The 24,056-nt window shown below is 47.9% G+C and overlaps 1 protein-coding gene and 1 long non-coding RNA gene across 3 annotated transcripts in view; one reads left to right on the top strand and one right to left on the bottom strand.

Moving 5' to 3' along the window:
• NFE2 (nuclear factor, erythroid 2) overlaps positions 1-24,056 on the top strand; it is a 49,553-nt gene that overhangs the window by 13,050 nt on the left and 12,447 nt on the right. The window contains exon 1 of one of the 2 annotated variants that reach the window (XM_083490311.1): positions 9,564-9,803. The exons of the other annotated variant lie outside the window; for it this stretch is intronic. The gene's annotated coding sequence lies outside the window, so the exon portion shown is untranslated. Of the gene's footprint in view, positions 1-9,563; positions 9,804-24,056 lie in introns of those variants that run through there. 2 annotated transcript variants of the gene reach the window in all.
• LOC310700750 lies at positions 9,576-23,379 on the bottom strand. The gene is made up of 4 exons (XR_014522788.1): positions 22,496-23,379; positions 13,646-13,987; positions 13,001-13,394; positions 9,576-12,649 (listed from the first exon to the last, which is right to left on the bottom strand). It is a non-coding gene; the product is annotated as an uncharacterized lncRNA (long non-coding RNA).

The raw sequence follows: 24,056 nt of genomic DNA on the forward strand, positions 1-24,056 counted from the left end.
TATCTGCAGAACCCACTGCTGTTAAAAGCACAGGGGCGGAGACCGACAACAAAGTTGGCGGTGCTAGAGGAAAAGTCTTCAAGGATTGTGTAGGTGTCTGGGGTCTTAGGGCAAGGGTGAGGAACTGAATGCAGGGGAAGGGATTCAAGTATTTTCTCAAGGACACTGCTTTGCTGGATTCTGAGCCAAAAGTAGCAGCAAAAGCCAATGAATTCTAGCACTTAGAAAAAACCGAGGAGCAAGATTGTCAGCTCCAGATCCTAAGTGGGTTTGTACAACTTTACAAGTTGAACAGAAGGGATTTTTTCTTCTTGTTGTTTTAGTATGGCCTCTGAAGATGGTTTGGAAATTCAGCTAGTGCAGAATTCAACAGCCAAGCTGCTCACCGGAGCAAGACGGTTTGAGCATATTACACCGATCCTGGTCTGACTGCACTGGCTAACAATTAGTTTCCGGGCCCAATTCAAAGTGCTGGTTTTGACCTATAAAGCCTTAAACGGCTCAGGACCGCAATACCTCAAGGACCGCCCCTTTCCATATGAACCTACTCGGACCCTGAGATTACCTTCTGAGACGCTCCTTTGTGTGCCTCCTCCTCAAGAGGTCCGGAGGGTGGCAACATGAGAACAGGGCCTTCTCTGCAGTGGCTCCCCATCTGTGGACTGCTCTCCCCAGGGAAGTTCACCTGTCGCCTTCATTATGCACCTTTAGGCGTCAGGCAAAAATGTTCCTTTTTAACCAGGCCTTTGGTTGATCTGATTTACATCCTATGCCCTTTTAAAATGTTTTTTTTTTGGGGGGGACTATTGGTTTGTTGTTTTTATTTTTATCATGTATTTTGTGGTTTTATATCTTGATTTTATTCTGTGAACCGCCCTGAGACCCCCGGATATAGGGCGGTATATAAATTCAGTAAATACATAAATGGCTTCTGCTCTCGTGCTTAATGCAATGGTGGCAGAAGCTACCCCATCTGGTGTAAAGTTCCCCCTTCCATGCGGTTCGGAAAGCTGCAAACGCCATATTTCATCAGCAGAGCTACCAAACCCTAGGAAAGAATTAGGAGCTGGCCACTCATAACCATGTCTACTCAGAAGCAAGTCTCATTGATTTATATAGCTATTGTTTTGTGGGCTTAAAAAGGTACCCCTGTCCGTACAGGCCAGTCGTGTCTGACTCTAGGGTTGTGCGCCCATCTCACTGAAGAGGCCGAGGGCCAGCGCTGTCCAGAGACACTTCCGGGTCACGTGGCCAGCGTGACGAAGCTGCTCTGGCAAGCCGGCACCAGCGCAGCACACAGAAACGCCGTTTACCTTCCCGCTATAAAGCGGTACCTATTTATTTACTTGCACTTAGGGGTGCTTTCGAACTGCTAGGTGGGCAGGAGCTGGGACCGAAAGACCATGCGATCGGCAAGTCCTAGGCACTGAGGTTTTTACCCACAGCGCCACCCGCGTCCCTTCTTTTTTGTGGGCTTACTCCCAAGTTAAGTATGCATAGGACTATAGCCCTAAGGATTTTTTTCTGTTTCCGCTGCAAGGATATGATGATGGGTGAGGGTCTCTATCCCCTGCACCTCCTGGCACCTCTGCCCCCCCCCGAGCATCATGATGCGGTGAGGATATTCAGCTGGTCTGTCTCTGGGGGATCCTGACTGTTGGTAGGGGGAAGCGTCTGGCTTAGGAATAACTGCCGCAGAAGCCTGTCGACCAGTTGCACAGGAAGTCAGGAAGGCGGATGCCTTGTGAGGAGCTGATAACTCAACACAAGGCTTCTTCCTGGCCCTGCCAGCTGCCTCCTCCCCTCCTCCCTTTCTGGTTTCATAATATCCCACAGACTGTGGGGAGTGGCCTTGGCAGATAGTGACTTCAGAGAGGGTTAGATTGGGGCCCCTTCCAATTGCCGTTCTGGACTTCTGTGTCCCCCTTAAGGCCCTGTTCGCTTAAGGCTGTTCACACATTACATCCAACATGTGTGCTGATATGTACGCACATGCTGTTCGTCACACATGACATGCAGCGTCTAATTTTGATGCCCTTCAAACCCAACATGCATGCAGTCTGTGTGCAAATAACATGTTGCTAGAAGGGGCTGGACTGATCTTGGCTCCATTTGTTGCATGAACACATCAACAACTAAGTCGTGCCTTTTAGCAGGGGGAAGGTACTCATCGCCCTGAACCAAAACAGCCCACCGTGCCACGCTGGGAGACAAGGGATATGTTCACATTCACGGCTTAAAACACACCAAGGTGTTTCAAGCCCAATTTGCACAATGTTGTTCACACCAGGGGCAGAGATCTCGTCACCCAACTCACATGGCCTTTTTGGGTTCCCTGCCCCTTACAACCCGCCCAGAACTCCTATTCATGAAGCTATCTTTGCCTGCACACTTATCTGCACATGTGCAACGGCTGTCACAAATGTTCACTCAATTCTGAAGTATGAAGTGAATGTTGCTTAAGTTTGCTTGGGCTGAAGCTGGTGGGGGGAGACTGCATCCAACAGCAATATTTGTTAAGAAGCTGCAGAATCAATAGAGATTGTGGCTACCGTCACATGAAGATAACTTCAGAAACTAGCAGTGGGAGTGTTAATGCGAACATACCCGGAATGTTCACACCGGAAAGCCAAGTCTCTCCCATCATTCAGCTGCTTTAAGGCACTGGATTAAATCTTACAGGGGAAGGGTTGCAAGCAAGCCTACATAGGTAGCATCCACTTGATAGTCATGCTTACAATATCCTTTTAAATGCAGGCTTCTTGCTGCCCTCAGAATCAATGGGCAGCCAAAACAATCTTGCCTCTGGAATTTCCCTATGAAGTGCAACAGGATTGCAATACACACAGCTCTCGTGACAGTGACATCCATCTTGTTTCTCTGCCCAAATTCCTGTGTTGCATGCAAAGACGCCTACAGGGAATATCCAGAAATAGATCCAGCCCCTGGGGAACTTTTGGTTGTTTTTTTAAGTTGTCCATATGGCAGAAAGAGACAGGAGGAGCCACAGAAACCACAGTAACGACCTTCCTGTGGTGGGCAGTGTTGTGGGATGTGACTGTGGTTGCCACTGCAGGGGGGTGGGAAAAGGACCTTGAGCAGGATAAATGCATCCCTTCCTAGGTCTTGTTTTGGCTATTCACACCCCCCCCCCGACAAACTTGACCAGCTTCTGTTCCCCATTCATGGCAAGCTGCAGACATTTTACTGCAGCAATTCTGCCCGGGTCATACAATTTCCCTACATTGTGATGGCATCCTGCTTCGTAAACAGGCCACCCGACGAAAGGAGGCAGCTTCTGGAACGGCTTTTATCCGTCTGGGCAGCTGCCGTCAGAGTTGCCCTATAGCAGGAGTGGGGAGCCTTTATTAGCCAGAGAGGGCCACATTTCCTTCTGGGGGCCGTGTTCCAGTGATGGGCAGGACCGGATGCAAAAGCAGCTTGGACAATGGAGGTGACTCTTCCTTTCGGATCTGGCTGCACTTCAGCCATGCAAAAGTCAGAGGGTTCTACGGACACCCATTCGCTTCTCCAGTCTCAATCCAGGCAAGCGAGAGCCTTAGAGGGTACATTTCAGCCAGGCCAGAAGCACCTGAGAAGGTTGCGGAGTCGGGCCAGGGGATGGTGTGAGCTTTAGAGAGTGTTGACACCCAAAATACTGGGAGAACTGCCTTCAGCCCCCAGGCCTGAGGTTCTCTCCCCCTGCCTCTTTATATTATGTGGCATAATGTGATCAATCCAAGCAAACCATGCTTTAAAACAGTGGTTTTTTTGAGCCATCTTCACTGGATTGTATTGCACACATCCTTTGTAGGTATTTGGGAAGTGGGTCAGATATTAAGCTATAGCCACACAGTCAGAAGTGCCCACAATTCTGGGCACGCTTACCAGGGAGTGAGGAGATTTCACCCCTCCCATATCCAAGAATCTGCTGATGTTCTCTGCTGATTCTCTAGAGAGGAGGGGGCGGTTTCTACTCTCTACTTATTCCGCTCCAGCCTCACATCAAAGAGAGAGAGATAGACTGAATGTTAGAGAGAGATCGTGTGTATAGATAAGGATGCTGCTAAGAGCAGCTGCAGACACTCAGTGCAGTTCAGCATTTTCGTTTAGACCTCATTTAGCTCTGTACATAGTTGTGTATTATAGTTGTGGATAGAATAAAAGAAGATATTCTACAGAGCTGCTCTCTGAGTCGTTTATGCTCTGCTATGCTCTGCTGTACTCTGCTGTGCGACGAATGTCTTCTTGTTGGAGTGAATCCGGTGCTCACAACTCTGAGTTGTGAGTCCACAGCACTTAGACCTGTTCCTGTGCAGAAGGTGGTCTCTGGAAGTGCTACCCCAGCTCGCCTGGCCCAGTCGGGGCTGAAGTGGATGAGTCCAGTCGGTGGCACTGGCTCAAGGGCGATGCTGACAGGGAGACGGTTCCACTGAACATAATACTTTATAGTTTTGTGTAAGGGTGCTTCCAGATGGGGTCCTTATGTTGCAAACAGGTTGTTGAAATACATTTGTTTCTGTTCACTGTGGGCTAAAGGGAGTCTCGTGCTTTTCGGACGGGAGCAACATCTATCTCCATTTGTTGTTGTTTCTTGGAAAAAAATATATATGTATAGAGTGGTGTTGCACAAGACTAGCATTTAGCTCTACCAAAATCCTGAAAAAAAGGTCTTGCACAAGTTCTTCAAAGTCCCCGTATATGTACTGCAATTAAGAAATCCTCCGCATGGCGTGAGACCTCGAGAGAACGACTCCTCCAAACTGTTGTTTGTTGAAATTCCGATGTGCAACTGGAAAAAGGCATGCTCCTATCATTTGGGCTGCCGGGAACAAAAAGAGGTAGGTTGTGCTCAAGTGAGGAGCAAATGGAAGTCAATGTGTGCTGATGTATGGACAACCCAGCGAAACATCACCGCTCATGTGACAAACTGCCCACCCCCCAATATGCTAATGACCTTCTAAGCCAGCAATCGATACAGATGTATGACCGGTTCTTTTAACTTAATTAATTTAACATGTGACTATGTTTGGCAGTGAAGCGGGATATGGGTGGCGCTGTGGGTTAAACCACAGAGCCTAGGACTTGCCGATCAGAAGGTTGGCAGTTCGAATCCCCGCAACGGGGTGAGCTCCCGTTGCTCGGTCCCTGCTCCTGCCAACCTAGCAGTTCGAAAGCGTGTCAAAGTGCAAGTAGATAAATAGGTACCGCTCCAGCGGGAAGGTAAATGGTGTTTCCGTGCGCTGCTCTGGTTCGCCAGAAGCGGCTTAGTCATGCTGGCCACATGACCCAGAAGCTGTACGCCGGCTCCCTCCGCCAATAAAGCGAGATGAGCACCGCAACCCCAGAGTTGGCCACGACTAGTTAGGGGTCCATTTACCTTTACCTTTATGTTTGGCAGCACAGGGTGGGAAAAGGACCTTGAGCAGGAGAAATGCGTTCCATCCTAGGATTTATTTCGGCTGCCCATTCCTGCCCCCAAACACACACACTCTGCCACCTTCCGTTCCCCAATCATGGCAAACTACAGATATTTTTGCAGCAATTCTGCCCGGGTCATACAGTATCCCTACATTGTGATGGCATCCTGCTTTGTAAACATGCAACCTGACGAAATGAGGCAGCTTATGGAATGGGTTTGATCCATCTGAGTGGCTGCCATGAGAGTTGCCCTATAGCAAGAGTAAAAGGTAAAGGTAAAGGGACCCCTGGCCATTAGGTCCAGTCATGGCCGACTCTGGGGTTGCAGCGCTCATCTCGCTTTACTGGCCGAGGCAGCCGGCGTACAGCTTCCGGGTCATGTGGCCAGCATGACTAAGCCGCTTCTGGCGAACCAGAGCAGCGCACGGAAACGCCGTTTGCCTTCCTGCTGGAGCAGTACCTATTTATCTACTTCCACTGACGTGCTTTCGAACTGCTAGGTTGGCAGGAGCAGGGACTGAGCAACGGGAGTCCTAAGCGCTGTGATTTAACCCACAGCGCCACCCGCATCCCTCTATAGCAAGAGTGGGGAACCTTTATTAGCCAGAGTGGGCCATGTTTCCTCATGGAGAACCCTCTGGGTTTCCATGTTGGGCAGGGCCAGATGCAGAAGGAGGTGGGACAACTGCAGGTGGAACTCTCAACCGACTTTTAAAATAATATTAAACAAGTAGAACAGAAAGCGGGCAGCAGATGTTGGAAGGAGAGGCATGAACAAGTTGGAAGCATATTGTCTGGCCATCCAAGCATCCACCTGCCACAAGAGGGGCTCCCTCCTCATGGGGCCATCCCACTCCTGAGTGGGGAAACAAAGGCCTCTTTTATCACCCCCAGTAAATATTCCGGATGTTTACAGGCGCAGGCCTATTAAAGGCACAGGCATCTTTTCCATGCCCTAGCGTGGGTAGGTAAACTAAGGCCCAGGGGCCGGATCCGGCCCAATCACCTTCTAAATCCGGCTCACGGACGGTCCGGGAATCAGCGTGCTTTTACATGAGTAGAATGTGTCCTTTTCTTTAAAATGCATCTCTGGGTTATTTGTGGGGCATAGGAATTCGTTCATTTTTTCCCCTTTCAAAATATAGTCCGCCCCCACAAGGTCTGAGGGACAGTGGATCAGCCCCCTGATGAAAAAGTTTGCTGACCCCTGATTGGTTTCAAGTGAGCAGAAGAATAGGCAGAGTGCTTTCTCTGCCAGGACACATGCACAGAAGGCCACATGTATTGGCCACAAGCATCAAGGCAAGAAACCACAAGCCTTACCTTGTGGGAAGTGCGTAACAGTAGATGTCCACAGCTGGATCATGTTTCAGGGCATCATTGCATTTTATTTTATTTTTATTTGTTGCTATAATTTTGTTTATTGCATTTATAGAACACGTTTTCCTCCAAGTCACTCCAGATGGTGTAGGCGGTTCTCGTCCTCCTCGTTTTCTTCCCGCAACAACCCTGGCAGGTAGGTTAGACTGAGAGGCAGCAACTGGTCCATTCTCCTATCTCTGCTCTTCAGCCTTGAATGACAGGTGGGCAGGCCGGAATGAAGCAGGTGAATCTTTTATGCACGTGGAGGTAAGAGCTGGGGAGGGCTGCGCCTGTTTGATTTCTGCCTGTCGGGATGCTATGAAAAGGCAGAGGATCCAGTCTTGCAGAAATTGTAGTTGTATTTATTTATTAAATTAATTTGTACCTCGCCCTTCATCTGCAGAGCTCAGGGTGGTTTGCAACATAGAATTACAATATGAAAACGACAAAATACATAGTAAAAATAAAAATAGCAACCAACCAATATTCTCCCCTCCCACAACACATTTAAAAGGGCATCAGATGCCTAAAATGTATACAGTGGTACCTCGGGTTAAGTACTTAATTCGTTCCAGAGGTCCGTTCTTAACCTGAAGCATCACTTTAGCTAATGGGGCCTCCTGCTGCTGCCGCGCTGCCGGAGCACGATTTCTGTTCTCATCCTGAAGCAAAGTTCTTAACCTGAGGTAATATTTCTGGGTTAGCGGAGTCTGTAACCTGAAGCGTATGTAACCTGAGGTACCACTGTACTCTGTTATTAGAACGGGAAACAAAATACGAGCTTGTTAAAGCCTCAGTGACACACTGAGCAATTGATATAGGACACAATATAGATATTAACCTCTGGTACAAAGTCTGGGAAAGTGATTTGAAATTTACAGCATGTTATTCTTTGAAGGAGAACTGCCTGGAAATGATTCACAGACTTGATAAGATGTACGAGACAGAATCAGATAAGTGCTGGAGATGCAAAGAGGCAGAAGGAACATTCTTTCATATGTGGTGGACATGTAAAAGGGTAAAAGAGTATTGGGAAATGATCTATGATGAATTGAAAAAATGTTTAAAAGTACTTCCCCCCCCAAAACCGGATTCTTCTGCTGGTGTCTAATGAAGGTGCCAGCCAAACCTCCCTGGGGAGGGCATTCCAGAAATGGGGAGCCACTGCAGAAAAGGCCCGTTCTCATGTTGCTACCGTACAGACCTTTCCCAAAGGAGGCACTAATTAATCTCAAAACTAAACCCTAATGGAGAGAGAGAGAGTGAGTGAATGTGACAGGAAGAGGAGCGGTGAGGAGCATATTTTGCATGGAATTCTTGAGAGGGGTGTTCATTTATTTTTATTTTTTAAGTTTATATATATATATATATATATATATATATATATATATATATATGCAGGTTTTGGTGTCTTCGGGTGTCTTCCCGTGTAAGAGTTGGGGTGTCTAGGCGACGTTTCGACGAGGTCTAGACGTTTCGACGAGGTGAGGACGTTTCGACGTCGCCTAGACACCCCAACTCTTACACGGGAAGACACCCGAAGACACCAAAACCTGCATTCCTGTACCCGTGAAAATCTACGAAAGCAAATATATATATATATATATATATTAAAGGTTTCTTAGTTTACAAAAATACATGCCTTGTCTCTTTTTTCAAGCTTATGAGAGCATGGAAGATAGTGAGCGAAAGAGAAAGATATGTGCAAGACAGTGAGAATGACATGGAACTGGGTGGGTATGTCTCCACTATTACTGTAATCTAGTGCACTGTCACGGTTTCCCTCAAGAAACCCTGGGAACTGTAACCCCATGACAGGATTAAGACGTTCACCCAGGAATGCTTAGCTTTGCCACAAAACGACCATTCTCAAGAAACCCTAAGAACACTTAAAACATTAAAAAATAATAATTCCTCAGGTTTGTAGCATAGCTACAACCTCTGGTTCTCTTTGTGTGTTTCTTAAATGGCGGCCTTGTATCTGAAAATGTAACCTCTCCTCACGCCCAGCACCATCTTGCAGTGTGTCCCTGTGGAGCGTTTGTCGTGAGCTTTCTCACGCTGCGTCCAGTTATTCCTTGCAGGTGGGAACACTTAGGTTGTGTCACAGCATGAGTGTGACCTGCACATTCAGGACCAGTGGAAGACATTCCGCCGCCTGAGGCAAAGGACAAGATGGCGCCTCATCACCTCCACCAATTCCATATACAGAAACCGACAAGAGGCGAGAGAGATCACCCGCCACTATACTTGGGTGCAGCAGGCTAGTTTAGGGGGCGCAGGGCAGGCCGTATGACACATACCACTCCATCTTCTCCCAGCCCCTCATCTTCTGCTGCCTGAGGCAGCTGCCTAACCCCACCTAATGACAGAGCCGGCCCTGTGCTGTGTATTGAAGCGCCGTCTTGCGTGTACTCCTGCTTGTCTTCCCTTTTGTTTTACTCCGTTCTCTGGAATCCCTGTTCGTTTATATCTGTTTGCAGGGTATGTTTGTGCCAGGGTAGCCTCGGAGCGGCAGATACCCTGTCTCTAGTTTTCTTCCTTTGTGTGGTGTGTGTGTGTGTGTTTGTGGTGTTCTGTGGACTCTCTTCCTTCGAGCTCTGTAAGTGCAGATAGGAGACGGCTCTGTGGCCTTTCTTGGAAAGGCAGGGTGCAACACAAGGCTTTGTGGGAGGGAAGAAAACCCTTGAGCCATCGCCGCCACCGGCCCTGTGGTTTCCCTGCCCCTTGCACAGGGGCGGCTCCTGTTATGTAATATCAGCAGCCCCCAGCGAGGCGAGGCGGGACATGCACTCTGCAGCCACCTGGAGTCTGTGGGACCGACCGCTGCAGCGATGGAAGCTTCTTGAGGGCCCTTTTCGAGCAGCCCTAGCCCGTCAAGGGAAAACGGCACCCACCGCTTGGAAAACTGGGGGGGTCCTTTCTCCTGCACATCCCAGAGGAGACCCTTTTCCCTTTTTGCTTCCTCGTCCACCCTCTCCGGCTGCACACCTGGCCCAGGCAGCTAGGAATTCCAGCAGGTAAGAAGCCATGCCGCCACTGCCTCAAAGGGTACCATTGTTTTCAGCCCTCTCTAGCAAGGCGGGGGCTGTTTGTCTCCTTGGTTGCGTGGCCAGGTGAGAGAGAGGGGTGAAGGCTGTAGCAGGAGCGAGAAGAGGGAGCAGGATCTCAAACCGAGCCGCCCTTCCTACGGGAGCCTCCCGCCCTTTCCCAAATGAATGTTAGAAATTCTAGGGCCAGCCATGTCCCTGGCCCATGGGGTAGACAGGCATCACCTCCAAATCTCTCCCTCTACTCACCCCCAGAAAACTCTGGTTGTTGACAGAAGTCCCTCAGGCTCTCTGTCTCCTCCATGTCAGGTCCTTCACTATTTTGGGCAGATAGCTTTTTCAGAAGGACTGAACTCATACAACATGGGCTCCAGGGACTTTTTTGTGTTTGCTGAGGAGCAAAGAAGCTTCTTTCCCTCAGCTGACCATATCCAGTGTTGAAGTTGCAGGTCCGTTTATGGGGTGTTTTGATCAGGAACCTTAATGACTTGTTCCCGTTGAGTCTCTTTTTTTCTGAGCAACGGTGTCTCATTTTGCAAGGGAAAATGTAATTATTTCCTGCACCCCAGGGGTGGAAGGGAGCAAGAACATTTGTACATACAAATGACACACACCAAGTCACATTTGCACCATGCTCTTAAAGCACTATTGCACCTCTTTAATCGTGGCGCAGAATCCTGGGAACTGTAGTTTGTTAAGGGTTCTGATCTCACAGAGCTAAAGTTCCCAGCAACCTTAACAAACTACAGTTCCCAGTATTCCCTGCGACTTTGAATATATGGTCTGACTGTGGCATTAGGCTGCAGCATTCTCCTGTGGGGCAGAGAGGTAATTTTAGACTCTGGGTTAGGATGTTAAATGGCTGTGTGTATTTGCTTGCTGCAAAATATTTGTAAACTAGCCTTTGCTTGCTGCAGTTGTTGCCACACACACACACACACACACACACACACACACACACACACACCCTGCACCCGTTCATTCTGCATGGGCATTTTTGAAGTGCGCAGGATCACTTGCAAACAGGCCAGCAACAAGCGGCCTTGTGCACAAACACAACTCAGCAATAAGGAACCACACAGATGAAGAGAAACATCCTTCACCTATTCCAAGTCTTGTGCGTGTACATTTGTATTGCAAGCCAACACAACCTGCCTGTGAGAGGATGAAAGAAAGTGGCCGTTATATCAGCGGGGGTGGGGAGTTGGGCATTTGCAAAAGGAAACATCCCTATACTTCTTGAGCTGGGGTATGCAATTGCTTTATGCATGCTTGTGAAGGCATTCCCCCCCCCCCCAATATTATGATGCAAGATGACCTGTGGGAATCCTGGAGTAAACACAAACTTTTGGGTCCACGATAGGTGGAAGTTGTTTAGGGAGGTGTGTAGCCGGCCAGCTCTCTCTGGTATGAGCCACCCGGGGTTAATTTGAACCCAGGGCTGAGGTGCAGGTATTGGATTTGGGTGTTGTGGCTCAGGGTCCCTCCAGACGGATGTTTTATTTGGGGTGTTTTCTTGCAGCATGTTCCTGACACAATAAGAGGGTGGTGGTGGTGGTCTTATTCTGCTTTATTAGCTGTGATTTTCTTATTTATTTCACAATATTTACTGCTTGATTGCCATAAAGCATCAAAGCGGTTTAGAAAAAAGGAATAAATTTAAAAATAAGTGGAAAACCCAGTTAAAAACAACTATTTAAACCACTCTGGAGGGGCTATCATGCAATAAAAGTGAGACAACCCGATCCCTCAGATTTTTGTGGTATGAAAAGTTGTGGGATTTCAGCGCATGTACTGGTGGGAAATGAAGCAGTGTAACTCCCCAAACACTTTTGCAGGAGCAAATAGTATGGAAGGTGGGGTTGTGTCTGACAGCCCTGACAGCAGCACGAACACAAATCATCACAAACGCCCTATAGAAAATATGTCTCTTGAGTCTGGGAATGCGTGAGGTACATGAGCCAGAGGAATGTAGTGGAGCACTAGATTTGCGTGTGAGATTCAAAGCCTTGCTTAGCTCTGAAGTCCCATGGGTTACCTTAACCAAGTTAGTTTGAATAACGTTGACTAGAGAGGTAGAGAGATGGTAGTGTTTGTTTGCATGGTGGAGAGAAAGACACAAATACACACAGAGAAAGAGAGAGAGGGAGAAAGAATGAGAGAGACTTATATATAGTGCTTTTTTCTACTACAAAAAATGTTTAGGGGTACTCTCATTTTGACTCAAGAAAACCACCACTTTATAGTTCAAATCGGGGGAAATAAATACAGTAAATGGACAAAAGTACAAAGATTTTCAAAAAGTTTAGGGGTATGCGTCCCCGTCCCCCCAGAAAAAAGCACTGCTTATATACATAAATATATATATATTAAATTGTTTTATTTGTATCATTGCCCTTTTGCCTCTGCTGAAGAAGTTATTTCTTATTTCAGAAACCTGCAAAACTTATTTATCCAGAGGCAGCAGCAGCAGGCAAAAAGGAACATTTGTGTGCATTGCATAAAGCAAAACCTCTCTCAAACTGCTTTCAACCCTCCTAAAAATTGTAGCTTGGCTCCTGGCAGTATGGTCCCTGGCAAGTCGTAAGGAGGATTTTACCAGAACCCTTCTTCCTCAGGCTAGCAGATGTTTTGATGTTATGCTAAAAGGCCACCCTAAGCAACTTGGAAGATGGCAGGAATAAAAAGATAAAAAGGAGTGCCTTTGAGCATGTTCAGAGTGCTTTCCATGAGCTCCCAACCCCTCATCTGCAGTTTGGGATAAGGGCTTCCAGAGCAAAGGGACTTTCAGTGTTGTGTGTGTTGCTTTTTTAGCTCTGACCATAGGCGCCGACTCCATGGGGCCTGAGGGGGCCCGAGCCCCCTTAAATTCGTTTGGGGGGGCTCCGCCCCCCCAATAATCTTGGGCGCCCCTCCAGCAGAGCGCCACCGCTGCCCCTCCCCCAGCCCAAAATGCACAGGGTCGGGCTGCATGCCTCCTGCCCTCCCTCCCGAGCAAAAGCTCCACCCAATTTCCTTTGGAGCTGATTAATAGGCGCAGCACGCTCTCCCCTATTCGCTCACGAGGAGGCGGTGCCACTTTATCTGCATATTCATGAGCTTATTTATTATTCATGAGCTTTCCCGGGCCCCCCCCCCAATATTTTTTATAAGTCCGCGCCCCTGGCTCTGACAGCTCCTATTTTACATGTTAAGTGTATGGGGGAGGGGGCTTGCACCTTGTTTATTTCCCCTTTATGGTTTGTGGTGGTGCATTAATCTACATGATCCAAACTGTCTAGTCAACCTGCTTGCCGGAGGTGTCATTGTGTAATAGGAATGTGACTTTGTGTGTGTGTGTGTTTGGAGGTCCCTCTGTTAACATGGAAGTTTTAACTTGACTGTCTTGCAGGTCTGCTCTGCTTCTTTCTCCTGAGCAGGCTTCTTCTGATCTTCGTGTACCATATCACTCCTCTCTGCCACGCTGTTTCCTCCTGTGTTGTGTGCAGCGGCATCTGTCAATAGCACCACAAATTACTCCCTGCCCAATCTGTGTTGGTGGAGATGGGCAGAACACACACTCTTTGTTAAGCTGTGGGTGAACGTATCAGACGACACAGCGATTCTTCAAACAGCTCTTGTTTATTCACAGGCCAGAACAGAACTGAACTGAAGGGTTCAGTCAGCCTGTTTATAGAGAGCTCCAGTACAATGTAACTGTAACAATTTTCTAAAACTATCCAATCACTGAACGTCACTTTCGATCCCTTATTTGCATAACTATCTACAGTATCCCCCTGCTGGCCCAGGGTGAGAACTTCAGTACATAACACTCTTCCTTTAGGACCACTGTTACCTGGGTGTTATGGGAACATTCAAAAATATGTGTGTGTGTGTGTGTGTTTCTCCATGCGTGTATATTCCAGATAGGAATACGAATAACACACGTGTGTGCTCATGTATGCATGTACACGTGTTCTCAATCTAATGCCCTCTCCTGGATAGAACCAGAAATCTTTGCGTTATATCTGCTTTCTGTTGTAAATGATTTTTATTGGTTTCACATATAATCACATTACGTAACATTCTACCCTTTTATTTTATCTCTTTGGCTCAACTGAGCCTAAGGACTTCCCTCCCTCCCGTCTGTTGGTTTACAAAATTAAACTTTACATCTTTACATTTCGCTTCGTTTCCTATCCTTGTTATAAAAGGTAAAGGGACCCCTGACCATTAGGTCCAGTCGAGGCCGACTCTGGGGTTGCGGCGCTCATCTCTCTTTACTGGCCGAGGGAGCCGGCGTACAGCTTCCGGGTCATGTGGCCAGCATGTGGCCAGCGAACCAGAGCACCACACAGAAACGCCGTTTACCTTCCTGCCAGAGCGGTACCTATTTATCTACTTGCACTTTGACGTGCTTTCGAACTGCTAGGTGGGCAGGAGCAGGGACCGAGCAACGGGAGCTCACCCCGTTGCGGGGATTCAAACCGCCGACCTTCTGATCGGCAAGTCCTAGGCTCTGTGGTTTAACCTACAGCGCCACCTGCGTCCCATCCTTGTTATATCATTACCTAAAATATTTTATTACTCAACCTGAACAGGTAGCAATTTCATCTTACAAATCTTCAGATAACCCTGCTAATGATGTTAATTGCTTACAGTTGTCCTTCAAATATAATATAAATTTGTCCCAGTCCTTTTGGAATGCTTGGTCTCGCTGGTTCCGGATTCTTCCTGTCACTTTCGCCAGTTCTGCAAAGTCCATCAACTTCATCTGCCACTCTTCTTTTGTTGGTAACTCCTGTTGTTTCCATCTTTGGGCTAACAAAATTCTTACCACAGTTGTTGCGTATAAGAACAATTTTTTATCTTGTCTCGGTAGCTCTCTACCCACTATACCCAATAAGAAAGCCTCTGTTTTTTTAACAAAAGTGTTTTTAAACATTTTCTTTAACTCATTATATATCATTTCCCAGAAAGCTTTTACCTCTTTACATGTCCACCACATGTGGTAAAAAGTACCTTCCTTTCAGTGGCGTAGCGTGGGGGGTGCAGGGGGGGCCGGCCGCACCAGGCACAACATCTGGGGGTTAGGGTTAGGGGGCGCAAATCCACGGGTTAGGGGGCGCAAATTACTTGCCTTGCCCTGGGTGCTGACAACCCACGCTACGCCACTGCTTCCTTTTCCTTACATTTCCAACATTCATTTTTTGTTCTATACATTTTAGCCAGCGTTATAGCTGCTTTCCAGGCCACAGAACTCTCTGCGCTGCTTTGCTTTCTGCCCTGGCAACAGAGTTGGAGTCATTCCCTCCTATCAATGTGTGGGTCCTATATGTAACTGTGGGTACGTGTGCACCAAGCACACACACAGGTCATTCAGATCTTACACACCTGGGGCCATTATAAGCAGGTTCCACCTGAATAAAGGCTCTATATGTGTGTCTAGGGCAGGGGTGGAGATCTCAGAACTCTTCTCAGGCCACAAGTCCCCTCTCTGCGCCGCTCATTGCCACGGCTTTGCACCGCAGATGGTTTGGCCTGGCTGGAAAGTATCCTTGATCTCTGATGGTGCCTTTTGCTTGTCCAGATGGAAGATAGAGTTGTTTGAGTGTGTATGTACAAACTAGCCTACTGTACGAAGGTAAAAATTACATTCACGGCTCCACCTACAGCTTCGCCTACCATTCTGGAATGATGTGGCCCCTGAAAAGCTTCACAGAAGGGAATGTGGCCCTCGGTATTGTCTCTCCAGGGTCTCAAGCCAGGAGAGGTTTTCCCCATCACCTATAACCAGACCCTGCTAACACGACTCTGGTTGCTGCTAGACTCTCTCCAATTCCCATCAGCCTCAGCTGTCATGTGCAATGGTCAGAGATGATGGGAGTTGTAGTTCAGCAGCATTAGGAAGGACCGCAGGCCCCCCCCACCTGTTTTAACTGCAGACATTGGGGGTTGAGTCTGGCAGCTCAGACATGCAAAGCATGGGTTTATGACAGAGCCATGGAGCCAATTTCCAAACGCCTGGTGTGGCTGGTACACCACCTTCTGAGTCAAAATAAAAAAAATTCCTTCCAGTAGCACCTTAAAGACCAACTAAGTTAGTTCTTGGTATGAGCTTTCGTGTGCATGCACACTTCTTCAGATATCTGAAGAAGTGTGCTACTGGAAGGAATTTTTTTTATTTTGACTATGGCAGACCAACACGGCTACCTATCTACACCTTCTGAGTGTTGGCTATTTGCAGTATGGTAGCGCTGCAGAGAGCTTGCTGGGGAGACCATGCATTAAAAAGGGACTCAAAAATAACTTAAACAAGGTTTTAATTACAAAAACAAAAACTCATTTTACACTAAATATATTAACGAACAAACCAGACCCAACCACCAACCCATCCCCCAGGGTAATGGGAGAGCTAGGTGCTGCTCCTTATATACTACACCCAATTGCTGACACAGCTTAATCAATACAACTCAGCAGCACCTGCTATGTTTCACAGCTGTAAAGCTGGGTCTCGTTAGTTTGCTCTGGCCCCTTAAAGACATACACAACTTGTGAAATAATAATGAACCTTCACATTTTAAGGTGACCACTCAGCACTGAGAAGTGGGAAGGGAAGGCTTGCCCCATTCGGGGGATCTTTGGTTGGACCAGAGATGACCTTGTTTAGAATGGAGGAACCTTGCTTAGCATGAGGGCCACAATCTGTCCTGGGTAAAGCTGTGTGCCATGATCAGCCAGAAGCAAAAATGGGAAGAGCAAGTAGTGCAACTCGTCTTTCTACCGGCTGATTTTCAGCCATGCAAAAGCCAGAGGTTTCAACAAACACCCACACCCCTCTTTCTTCCTTCCAGGCAAGTGAGAGGCATGACTGCAGTTCAGTAACACATTCCAGCCAGGCAGAAATACACAGGGTGTGAAGCAGAGGCGTGTGGCCTGGGGGCTTGGGGAGAGGGGTAGTAGCCTGGGGAGAGCCAGTGTGGTGTAGTGGTTAAGAACAGTAGTGTCGTAATCTGGTGAACCGGGTTCGCGTCTCCGCTCCTCCACATGCAGCTGCTGGGTGACCTTGGGCCAGTCACACTTCTTTGAAGTCTCTCAGCCCCACTCACCTCACAGAGTGTTTGTTGTGGGGGAGGAAGGGAAAGGAGAATGTTAGCCGCTTTGAGACTCCTTCAGGTAGTGATAAGGTGGGATATCAAATCCAAACTCTTCTTCTTCTTCCTGAGCATTGGAGAAAGAGACTTGTAGGGCTACATCTGAGCCTTAGAAGAACAAAGGTTCCTCACACCGGGTTTAATCCAACCCTTAAAAAACCAACCCTAATGTAGGGAACAACCAGCACACCATGTGATAATGAATGCCACAAGTCAACAAGAACTAAGAACCACCTTACTGGGTCTAGCCTCACGTCATTGTCAAAAGATTCTGGTGGACACATAACACAAATGCTCAGCCCCTGTTGTTTGGGCCCAAGATCTGGTGTTCAGAGGTATTCTGCATTTGGTGATTCCATTTTGCACCCATAATGCTGGCAGTTTTTGCGTCCTCCATTGCCTCTTCGTTTTCCTAACTTGCCAGATTACCTATTCTTGGGATGGGAGAAATGAGCTGGGGAATTTGTAGTTTAGAAATCCCGCTGAAGCCTTGCTCATATTAATTCATTTTCTCTCCCCCATCACCAGTGGCCTCAGAAGACTTGAAGTGTCTCAGGAGCTCTGGGTGTGGGGTTTTTTCCCCTCGTCTTCTTCTTATGCAACATCCCAGCAGAGGATCGGAAATTGCAGGGCCAGTCTCTGTCGAAATGCGCACGGGAAAAGCAAAGGGCGAGAGGCGATAGCAGACCACAGGGGTTCCGGGGTGGGGTGGGTGGGAGGAAGAGAGTAGAGCAGTTTCCGATCCTCGGGGCCTCCCAGAATAACAGTACTTTGCCTATGAGCGCATCACACACCAGAAATGTCCCCAGGGAGAAGGAGCGCACCACAGTTACATTGGAGAGCATGGCCAGAGGGATTGATGGCTCAAATCAACGGAGGGTGGGGGCATCACAAATGCAACACACATACAGAGGCTACTGGGCTTGAAGACTCCAGCCTAGTGGTTCTCAACCTGTGGGTCCCCAGATGTTCTTGGACTACAACTCCCATCATCCCTGAGCTCTGGCCTTGCTAGCTAGGGGTGATGGGAGTTGTAGTTCAACAACATCTGTGGACCCACAGGTTGAGAAAGGCTGCGAGTCTAGCCTGAGATGTGTAGTGGACCAGCACAGATGCCTTTTCCATTGTGGTTTCCTGAAGATTTGTGCTTACGATGGTGCTGGGCTGGCTACCATTGACCCCACTTCCAATACTGTTTACACCTCCAAAAGTTTTGGGGCGAGCGTACTGCTTCACCTCCAATCAGTGCAATCCCATGATGTCCTCCTGAAATCTTGGAACTTTTCATACCACAAATATTCTTGGCAGTGGGGAGGGAGGGGCTGGAAGAGCAATATTTCAGATAACAATTGCTTTGAAAAAGATGCCCAAATCCCTGCACTTCAATCACATGAGTAGACTGAGGTTTTTAATAGTTCTGCCTAATCCCTCTCCCTCCTGCTGTTGGCAAGGAAATGGAATTTTTAAAAGCCTTACATAGCATAAGGTGCGTTAGCCAGATGGCGAGGTGGAAATAATGAAATTATCATTAAATTATTATTAACTGATTGCAGTCACGTGGTGCGATTTTACTACAATGCAATGGGTGGTCCCAAACTAGGCTAAATTTCTGTTTTTGACTGACTGACTCCAGCTACGAAAGCTGAAACTGCTGAACGCTCCCTTGAGCTGGGATATTGTTTAGGGGAGGCTTCCTCAACCTCAGCCCTCCAGATGTTTTGAGAGTTCCCATCATCCCTGACCACTGGTCCTCCTAGCTAGGGATCATGGGAGTTGTAGGCCAAAAACATCTGGAGGGCCGAGGTTGAGGAAACCTAGTTAAGGGGTGGTGCTGCTGCTATGTATACTTTTTTTTTGTATCTTTATTTTCAGATACTATGATTTATATGGAGATCGTTCAGTTGGGTTGTGTACTTTCTGATGTGTTTTATTTCATGGTTTATGACTACTTTTGCTATGTTTGTAATTATGTGAATTATGTGAAGCTGCCTTGAGCATGGTTTTAACTATGGAAAGGCGGCCTACAAATAAGACAATGATCATTGTTATGTACCAAAGTTCTCACCCTGGGCCAGCAGGGGGATACTGTAGATAGTTCAGGTCCACATATGCAAATAAGGGATCGAAAGTGACGTTCAGTGATTGGATAGTTACAGAAAGTTGTTACAGTTACGTTGTAGTGGAGCTCTATATAAGCAGGCTGACTGAACCCTTCAGTTCAGTTCTGTTCTGACCTGTGAATAAACAAGAGCTGTTTGGAGAATCGCTGTGCCGTCTGATATGTTCACCCACAACTTAACAATTATTGTTCCACTTTCGTTGTGCTATAGAGCATGGGCGCTCCTCCAAATGGCAATAATGTGGTAACACTGGAAAATCATCACCTGACATATAATAAAGGAGAAGGATTTGTAGGCGGTCCAGGATGACTCCAGCGATGATGAACTATTATTGTGTCAGCAGTATGTTGCAGTCCAAAGGAGACCCTTGGTCTATTTTCCACTCTGTTCTGATTGGCAATGGCTCTCCAGAATCCCAGGGAGAGGAAGGTCTTCACCATCACCTGCTGCTGCTGCTGCTTCTCAACTTGAGATGCCAGCAGTTGAACTTGGAATTTTCTGCATGTAAAGCACATGCTCCATGTTCTTCAGCCTTGAGCCCACCAGCAGCACTCATCCTAGCCAATAGGCAAGGATTATAGTTGTTGTAATCCAACAGCATCCGGTGGGCTACATCATGCAACACTGCTCTGGACTACCTCCCCTCCCCAAACTTATTTTCATGGAGCTTCTCTCACAGCCCCTCCCTGGACCTATTTTTTTTACTGCGCATTCATGATGATTTGTTCTCATGATGCTATTGGAGCAGTCACATGCAATCTGTCAGGCTTTAGGGAATCAGCTTCCTCCCCCGTGGCAGCAGATAAGCGGAACAAAGGAAAATGAGTCTACTGACCGGTTAGAAACTTCAATAATCACAGTGAGAGAACAAAGAAGAACATCTCCTAGAAATGGCGGTGCTCCCAATTAAGGACTACACTCCCTTCCGTCCCTATTAATCTACGTCACTTCTACATTTTGTAACCTGAGCTTGTACCCTCTGTGCTTTCTGTTCCGCCACTTTCTGAGATCTCTGTGATTTTGGAGAAGGGGTGTGAATGCTGTCCAGAGACTGTGAATCTGTTAACCCTCTCTCTTCCAGTGTTTCTTCTTTCAGCTGTTCCCCATCCAGTATTTCCCAGCTTCTTCCTTCTGAACTATGTCCCTCTGCAAACCGCTGTTCCAAATCTATACTGTCCTCCTGCTCCTGGGAAGATTCATGATCCGGAGCAGGGGGAGGGGTGGGGGAGGGGGAGGCTCCCACCATTCCTCCTCAGTGCAGCCCTCCTCAGCACAGTCCCTGACACAATCTTGCTTTCAATACAGTTTGTGCCTGCAACCGTTTTGGGGATGTCACACTGCTTCACTTGCAATCCATGTATATCCCATAGCTTCCTGCTGAAATCCCATCACTTTTTCTACCACAAACGCTCTGGTTTATTTTTGTCCCGCTTTTGTTGCACTATAGCCCCCCTTGGACGGTTGTAGCATTGGGGAATCATCATAGAGCAAACTAAAGCAGAGCAAATCTATGGCCGATGCACTATTATTGTATCAAGAATATGTTGCAGAATACAGCAACAATTTAAAAAAAAAAACCAGTCTGGAGGGGCCCTCAAAGGCCTAGTTTAACCGTCATTCTTTCTTCCTAGAGAATGCTGGGAGTATTGTAGTTGCTGGCGATCTCTAACCAAAAATGCGCAGAAAACTTTGACTCCAGAGACCCTTTGGAGGCTAAGACTGGTGGTTGTTGGTACAATGGTTGCCAAAACAACAAAATGTCCTGCAGGAGGGCTCTCAGGATAGCCTTGGGAATTTTATTGCGGTGGAATTAATGTTTGTGAGCCAGCACTCACGGAAGCTTTTTATGCCACAATATATAGGTGGGAGACTTCAAAGGGCCACAGGAATCTTTTCATAGAATTGTGTTGTTGTTTAGTCGTTTAGTCGTGTCCGACTCTTCGTGACCGCATGGACCAGAGCCCGCCAGGCTCTCCTGTCTTCCATTGCCTCTCGCAGTTTGGTCAAACTCATGTTAGTAGCTCATAGAATTGTAGAATCATTGAATTGTAGAGTTGGAAGGGACCGCAAGAGTCATCAGCGCCTGCAATGCCGGAATCTTTCTTCCCATGTGGGGCTCAAACCCCCAACCCTGAGATTAAAGAGTCCTGTGCTCTCCTGACTGAGCTGTCCAGGAGTCCTTTATAATGAAGGCTCCATTTTTTTTCTTACAACAGACTACATAGCTATTCCTCTGCGATTTGTCACAATAATAACATGAAAGTTGTGGCTATGCCCCCATAGATAAGGCAGTCTACCAGCTCCATTCGGTACGCCAGCTGAGACCCTTCCTGCCCACGCACTGTCTCGCCAGAGTGGTTCATGGGCTGGTTATCTCCTGCTCGGAGTACTGCAACACGCTCTACATAGGGCTGCCTTGGAAGGTGACTTGGAAACCACATCTAATCCAGAACATAGCTGCAAGACTAGTGACTGGGAGCAGCCTCCGGGACCATAGAACACCGGTCCTAAAGGATCTTCACTGGCTCCCAGTACATTTCCGAGCACAATTCAAAGTGTTGGTGCTGACCTTTAAAGCCCGAAACAGCTTTGGCCCAGAAGGAGCATCTTCACCCCCATCGTTCAGCTCGGACACTGAGATTCAGCTCCGAGGGCCTTCTGGCGGTTCCCTCACTGCGAGAAGTGAGGTTACAGGGAACCAGGCAGAGGGCCTTCTCGATAGTGGCACCCACCCTGTGGAACGCCCTCCCATCAGATGTCAAGGAAATAAACAACCATTTGACTTTTAGAAGACATCTGAAGGAAGCCCTGTTCAGGGAGGATTTTAATGTTTGATGTCGTATTGTGTTTTAATTTGTTGCAAGCCGCCCAGAGTGGCTGGGGGAACCCAGTCAGATAGGTGGCGTAAAAATAAATAATGATGATGATAATCTTCCATCTTGACAGTGGATGGGTTTAATGGTCACACTGTCTTCTAGGCAACCAGCTAGGGGCCACGTGTCAGACCAGTGTGTAGGGATAGAGGGGAAAGTGGGGAGAGCAATTAATGTGAATTCTACCTTTATACGGGTGGCGCTGTGGGTTAAACCACAGAGCCTAGGAATGCTGATCAGAAGGTCGGCAGTTCAAATCCCCGCGACGGGTGAGCTCCCGTTGCTCGGTCCCTGCTCCTGCCAACCTAGCAGTTCAAAAGCATGTCAAAGTGCAAGTAGATAAATAGGTACCGCTCTGACGGGAAGGTAAACGGCGTTTCCGTGCGCTGCTCTGGTTTGCCAGAAGCGGCTAAGTCATGCTGGCCACATGACCCGGAAGCTATACGCCGGCTCCCTCGGCCAATAAAGCGAGATGAGCGAGCGCCACAACCCCAGAGTCGGTCACGACTGGACCTAATGGTCAGGGGTCCCTTTACCTTTACTTACCTTTATACAGTAGGCTACTTTCTATGCATTGCCAGTGTTCAAGGACAATTCCAGCCAGGCAAAAACATGCAAAGTAAGACTGGCTGGAGGGTGTGGCCTGTGGAGAGTCCCAAGGGCCAGAGAGCTAGGACTAGAGGGCCACATATGGCTCCCAGGTCTGAGGTTTCCCATCCCTGCTTTAGCACACAGGTTTTCTCGGTCCTCTCAAAGATGCCAGCCAGCTAGACAATGCTCAATGACTTCCCCAATTCAGCCACCTGGCAAGCGGAAGCGAACACAGCATGCGGCTGCCTAAGAGGTTTCTGCTGTCCCTGTGTGTGCCTTCCTCAGAGGAGCAATTTCAAATCCTTGGATGAGCAGGGAGTACTGACACGGTCCTACTCTGTATATTATCTTTCTTGGCATATGCTTCCCCTCCCAGCTTCCTGCAGAAATATAGATAGGTTTGGAATCCACCAGGCTCTGGAGCGGGCAAGAACATTTTGAAACAGTAGGCGCAATCCAGCAAAAGTTAGTCGTGGCTAAGGGTGGCTTTCGACTAAGGTCTGGGAATCAGCATGTTTTTACATGAGTAGAATGTGTCCTTTTATTTAAAATGCACCTCTAGGTTATTTGTGGGGCCTGCCTGGTGTTTTTACATGAGTACAATGTGTGCTTTTATTTAAAATGCATCTCTGGGTTATTTGTGGGGCACAGGAATTCATTCATTCCCCCCCCCCCAAAATACAGTCTGGCCCCCCACAAGGTCTGAGGGACAGTGGACCAGTCCCCTGCGGAAAAAGTTTGCTGACCCCTGACTTAGAGGTTGGCCCCAGAGAGAGCCAACATGCCTGACTCTCACTCCCATCCCCCCCTCCACCAAATTTTAATTTCTTCCTGGAATGAATGGCAATTTCCAAGCAGGCTGCTAATTTGTACGATCTACAAGGGGTATCCATTGAATTCATTTGAGGCTGGTTTGAAGGGCTGTGAGGGTGTGTGAAGAGCTGTCCTGCCCAAGTCCGGTTTGAAGATCCAGAAAGGAGAGGGGCCTTGAAATTACCCATCAACACTGTGCACCCTCTCATTTACATCCAGCACAATTCCACCACTGCTATGGGAAAAGATAGTGCGCATGGTGCTAGCCACAATTTATATCTATCTTCTCATTTCTGAGATAATACTGGATCTCTCCCTAAACCAGCTTCAAACCGAATGGGGGGAAAGGACGACCTAACTGCATTTCAAGCTGGTAATTTCACAGCCTAGGACCCTCGTACCTACGGGACAGCCTCTCCCGATATGCCCCACGGAGAGCCTCAAGGTCCATAAACAGCAACACCCTAGAGGTCCCGGGCCCTAAGGAAGTTAGATTAGTTTCAACCAGAGCCAGGGCCTTCTCAACACTGGCTCCGGCCTGGTGGAAAACTCTGTCTTATGAGACCAGGGCCCTGCAGGATCTGATTTCTTTCCACAGGGCCTGTAAGACAGAGTTGTTCCGCCTGGCCTTTGGCTGGAGCCAATTTGATTCCCTCCCTCTCTTTCTTTTTTCCTTTCCTTCTCCTCCTGCGA

This window comes from Podarcis liolepis (genome assembly GCF_965112155.1).
Source record: "Podarcis liolepis genome assembly, chromosome: 2".
Classification (NCBI taxonomy): Eukaryota; Metazoa; Chordata; class Lepidosauria; order Squamata; family Lacertidae; genus Podarcis; species Podarcis liolepis.